The sequence below is a fragment of the Lutra lutra genome, chromosome 8 (assembly GCF_902655055.1).
Source record: "Lutra lutra chromosome 8, mLutLut1.2, whole genome shotgun sequence".
In the NCBI taxonomy this organism is placed as follows: domain Eukaryota; kingdom Metazoa; phylum Chordata; class Mammalia; order Carnivora; family Mustelidae; genus Lutra; species Lutra lutra.
The window spans coordinates 52,780,256-52,786,325 of record NC_062285.1 but is presented as its reverse complement, the minus strand read 5'-3'; the positions used below and the strand labels follow the sequence as shown (position 1 = coordinate 52,786,325).

The window sequence follows — 6,070 nt, the reverse complement described above, 5'->3', positions numbered from 1 at the left end:
TTTGACAAAAGAGCCAAGAATACACAATGCAGAAAGAATATTCTCTTCCAAAAATTGTGCTGGGAAAACTAAATTGCCACATGCAAAAGAATGAAATTTGTCCCCTATCTTATGCCATACACAAAAATAAATTCAAAATAGGTTAAAGACTTGAACATAAGACCAGAAATCATAACTCCTGGAAGAAAATATAGGAGGGTAAGCTCTCTGACATTGGTCTTGGCAATGATTTTTTTTTTTTTTTTGGATTAGACATCAAAAGCAGAAGCAACAAAAAGCAAAAATAAGTAAGTGGGACTACACCAAATTAAAAAGCTTCTGAACTGCAAAGGAAAATGTCAACAAAATGAAAAGCAATCTACTGAATGGGGGAAAATATGCAAATCATATATCTGATAAGGAGTTAATATCCAAAATATATAAAGACCTTACATAACTTTATAGGGGAAAAATCCAATTTAAAAAAATAGGCAGAGGATCTGAATAGATATTTTTCAAAAAAAGGCACACAGATGGCCAACAGGTAAAGGTGTTCAGTATCATTAATTATGAAGGAAATGCTAATCACAACCACAGTGAGATATCACTCACACTTGTAGAACTGCTATTATCAAAAAGACAGGGGTGCCTGGGTGGCTCAGTGGGTTAAAGCCTCTGCCTTTGGCTTTGGGCATGATAAATGGATCCTGGAATCGAGCCCCGCATCAGGCTCTCTGCTCAGCGGGAAGCCTGCTTCTCTTCCTCTCTCTCTCTCTCTCTGCCTGCCTCTCTGCCTACTTGTGATCTCTGTCTGTCAAATAAATAAATAAAATCTTATTAAAAAGATGAATATAAAAAACACAGAAGAGAAGAATGTTATGTATGGTTCCATTCATATGAAACACAAGAAAAAGACTTGAATTTGAAAAATCAAATTTAATATAAAATGATGAAAAGCATATTTCCATTGGCTGGAATTAGAGGGTTTTAATAGGAAGAGACATGAAGGAGCTTTGTAGGGAAATGGAAATATTCATTGTATTTTCAGTGGGAGTAATAATTAGAGAGGTATATTTTGTAAAAATTCCTCAACTGAAATATTAAAAAATGGTCCATTTATTGTATGTAAATTTTACTGTAACAAATCTGTAACCCAACCTAGACCCATGTTAATCCATAAATGAATGAAGGTGATAATTACTTAAAAAAAAAGAAGATGTATGTTCATGACTTAGGTGTATGCATAAAGATACTCTTATACACTTAATTTAAAAGAAGATATTAATTATTACTTAAAATAATGAATTAATAAAATTATTAATTAAAAACACAGTTAGAAATATATCAATATTATGAAGAGAGTTCAATTCTATCAATTATCTGACAATGTACAAAAAATATTTTCACAATGTTTTAATTATAAAATTTTTTATAATGATAAAAAATATAAAAAGAAGCTAAAATGATTTAAGGTAATTGGAAACAGTATAATTACCCATACGGTGATATTTTACAATGGTGAAACTCTGGTGAAAATTTATGACATTCTGATGTCATATTAATATTGTGTACTAAAATTAAATAGATCTAAAATGATGCTTCTCAATAATAATTAAGATATAACAAGGTTCACACACTTCTAAGGGTAAAATAGCTGAGATAGTCTGTATATCTCAATACAGAGGTATTTTTAATTTAACGTTCATGCATTTGTGCTTACTATACGTGACAAACATGCTTATGTTTACAGGAAGGAAAGAATGGAAGGTATTCTCCAAAATATTACCTCTAATATTTCACGGTGATTTTTCTGTTGTTATATATCTAATCAATTGTTTTAACATATAATTTGTTCATTCCATAACTATTTGAAGAAGCAGAGAGGGAGATCTATCATCTTTTAACTACCTTACATCATAAGAATTTAAAAAAAAAAAAAAAGAACTGGACTAGTTTAAGAGTCAATGTTCTCCTACCAGTCTCTTAAATGACTCTGTTGCTTTTCCTGTCTCTAAAGGACATGTTCCCACCGCTACTGTGTTAAGTTTTTTAATTTTTTTTTTTTACCCTAAGGTCAAATGATACGAGATGATTACACAGATGACTCAGTAGCGATTTTTGAACCTGGGTCACCAAGGACTCTTCTGTTTATTAATTTTGCTGCAGACATGGCAAATAAATATCAAGCTTGGGAAATTGGAAAATTCTCTTCTCTCAACAAAGCAGTTCATAACATCCACTCTTCCAGAGTGCCCTTGAACCTGTTTTTCTTCTCAATGTCTGAGAGTTTAAAAAAACAAACAAAACAAAAACAAAAAAAAAAACCTATTTCCTAGGCTTGTGATGGCACTACAGCTATTGTGCGGGAATTGATACAATCACCTAAAGAAAAAAACTACAAGGAAATTATGTATATTCCTGAGAGCTGTTACTGCAAGAGTGGCAAGACTCAGCCAGTAGTGACCAGAAGTTTTCCTGCTAGTTTTCAACATTATATGCATCTTCAAGTTGTAGCTATAAGAATAATTGTAGTTAACTTAAAAGAGAGAAGCTATGATTAACTGCCAGAGTGTATTATGAATCCTGTCATTTCAATTACATTTGTTTTGAGACTTGAGTCATATTCACCTATAGTAAGTGAATCTTTATTGATTGTATAAAATTTAGCAATGGAAAGGCACCATGGTGGCTCAGTCAGTCCAGCAACCAACTCTTGGGTTTGGCTCAGGTCATCATCTCAGGATCCTGGGATGGAGCCCTGCATCAGGCTGGGCTCCATGCTGAGTGCAGGGTCTTCTTAGGATTCTCTCTCTCTTTTCCTTTCCCTCTGCCCTGCCCCCACCTCACACACTCTCTCTCTCTCTCTCTAAAATAAATTAAATGTTTTTTAAAAACTTAGCAATGTAAGTTCTAATCTGGGTATTAAACATCATTTTTAGAGCACTTTATTCTTGGATAATGTATAGTTACTGATAAGATTAGTTTAAGCAACAATAAATAAGAGGTCACCTAAGAGTTGCATAATTTGAATTCCATGATGAAGTGATACATCTCACAAATGCAAATTCTGGGAACTAAAAACTATTAACCAGTGGCTGTCTGAGGATGTGCATGCCCAGCAAAACTGGAGACTGGGAACCGAGATTGGGTGGAGAAACACAGCACAGAGGAGGGAAGATTACTCCAGATAGATAATCCATGTAAAATGCTTGTTTCAGTATCTAACATATAGTAAAACTTGAATAAATACACAAGTTAGATTATTAAAAAAAAAAACATGGGGAGAAATAGGATGAGAGTATAGAAAATTAAGAGTTTCATTTTGGACTTTTTATGTCTGAGTGCATTTGTTTATGTAACTGAAGAGCAATCATTTTTAGAAATTAGGAGCTCAAGAAAATACTCAAAGGGAGCATTGTGTTAAGAAGTAAAAAGTTATTAAGAACTGGGACACGTGGGTCGTGCAGTACATTAAGCATCTGCCTTTGGCTCAGGTCATGATCCCAGAGTCCTGGAATCAAGTACCACATCGGGCTCCCTGCTCAGCAGGAAGACTGCTTCTCCTTCTGACTGCTGCTCACCCTGCTTGTGCTCTCTCTCTCTTGCTGACAAAATAAATAAATAAAACCTTAAAAAATGTATTAAGAATTATACCACATGAGAGACCAGCAAAAAAAAAAAAAATCTAGAAATTAGAAAGCAAAAAGATGGCAAGTAAACCTGTATGTGGTATATTAAGGAAAGTTATGAGAGAATGCTATGAATATTGGGTGGTTGAAGGTACATATTCTACTTAGAAATTCCCTAAACTTTAAAAGCAAAAAAAAAAAAAAGTGATAAATTCTGGCACATATTATTTCAGTAGGTTCTTGAGAACAAAACAGGACTATAGCATATTGATGATTGAATGTAAGATAACTAAAAGGAAAATCATTCTGGACAAGGTAATTGAAGTAGTTAAAATAAACTTATCCCACTCTTTATCAGCCATGTACTTTCTAAGTACTTTATATACTAGTCTCTAATTTTTTGATGAAGGAAAATATTATTTCCATTCTGTAGATGATAAAAACTGAGTCACGGTGAAAGCAAGCCATGCTTGAAGAATGTGTTTAATGGCTCAATCTGAAATTTTTTGTAGTTAGTGATATTAATAACAATATTTTGAAATGTGTTTCAATCTCAACTAAACAGTTGGAAAACTAAGAAAAACTGTAATTATTTTTTACATCTCTATATATCTTACACCCAACACATACATATTATCATTTTATACAATATATTTGTCATCAAAATACTTCCTGTCTTCCCATCCCACAGTGGGAAATTAGTGTAATTCTAAACAGAAAATATGAAAGTCAGGGAAATGGGTGAGTGAGAAAGGAGTTGTTTAAGGAAACACATATTTTTAAAATTATAATACTAGAGCTCATCATCTTCAGTAATGGATATGTAGAGCCTATATAATATAGTCTCAAACTATTTGTGATTTGTTCCTTATTAAAACAAAACTTCAAGGAAACATATGAAGGTGATAATGAAAGTTTAAGATTCAGCTTTAGGATCCAGTCTGTGAGCAGGGACAAAATGATCTCACAAAACATTAGCAGTCAAATCTATCTGTCAGGAAAATCAAATCCCAGGTATAAGTAAAAAATATATAAATTGCAAATAAAATGTAATGAGAAGGAAGCACCCATAATATTTTGGACTATGATACAGGTTTTTCTGATTTTTTAAAATATCTCCTGAATTTACCAAAACAACACCCAATTGTAGAACCTAGAATACCAGTATATTGAAAATATTTGTAAACAAAAATCTTATAAATGTATGTGATTGTTTGCTTAGTTTTTTCTCCATTAATTACCACTGCATGTATATCAAATATACCTGAATCCTAAATGCAGATTGAATTGAAGTCAGAAGTCAATGATGAGAAACCACACAATAACAACTTTTATTCTGTTGGGACTGACCAATGATACACAACTGAAGATTATGGTTTTCATCTTTCTATTTCTCACCTATATGTTGAGTATAACTGGGAACCTGACAATCATCTCCCTTACCTTCATAGATTCTCACCTTCAGAATGCCATGTACATTTTCCTACAAAATTTCTCCTTCTTAGAGATCTCATTTACCTCTGCTTATATTCCTAGATATTTGTACAACATATCAACAGATGACAAGACAATCACATATGACAATTGTGCCCTTCAGATTTTTTTAAATTATATTTTTGGTGTAACGGAATTTTTTTCTCCTGGCCACTATTTCCTATGATCGATATGTTGCCATCTGCAAACTCCTGCATTATGTGACCATCATGAACAAGAGGGTCTGTAGAAGACTCATCCTTGGGTGCTGGACAGCTGGCTTCTTGATCACTCTCCCACCACTTAGCCTGGGCCTAAATCTGGAATTCTGTGACTCTAATGTTATTGACCATTTTTTCTGTGATGCATGTGATGCATTCCCCCCTCCTAAAAATATCATGCTCAGAAACATGGCTTATAGAGTAGATGGTCATAGCCTGTTCTGTGTTGACCTTCATTATGACCCTCCTATGTGTACTTCTATCCTTCATATACATCATCAAGGCTATTCTATGATTCTCTTCTCCCCAGCAAGAAAAAAGGCATTTTCTACATGTTCTTCCCATGTGATTGTAGTCTCCATCACCTATGGAAGCTGTATTTTCATCTATGTTAAGCCTTCAGCAAAGGAATCAGTGGCCATTGATAAGGGTGTGGCAGTCCTTACTACATCCATTGCTCCTATGCTGAACCCCTTCATTTATACCTTGAGAAACAAGCAAGTAAAACAAGCTGTCAAAGACTCAATCAAAAGAATTGCATTATTCTCAACAAAGTAATAGAATTTGCTAAAGTAGGGAACCACATTTTCATAAAAATATCTTTAGTTCCTAAGCATGTATCTTTAGATTTTTAAGTCATTCTTTTCTAGCAAAGAGTCTATTTCAGAAAACTTTCTTTAAAAATTTTTTTTTTATTTATTTTTTTAAGAGAGAGAGAGAGAGAGAGAGCTCACAAGTCAGGGGAGGGGTAGAGGGAGAGGAGAGGGA

The 6,070-nt window shown here is 33.5% G+C and overlaps 1 pseudogene; it reads left to right on the top strand.

Annotated features, from left to right (window-relative positions):
• The first annotated feature begins 4,914 nt into the window (after positions 1 to 4,914).
• Positions 4,915 to 5,860, top strand: LOC125106346 (olfactory receptor 6C2-like; annotated as a pseudogene).
• The last annotated feature ends 210 nt before the right edge of the window (positions 5,861 to 6,070 follow it).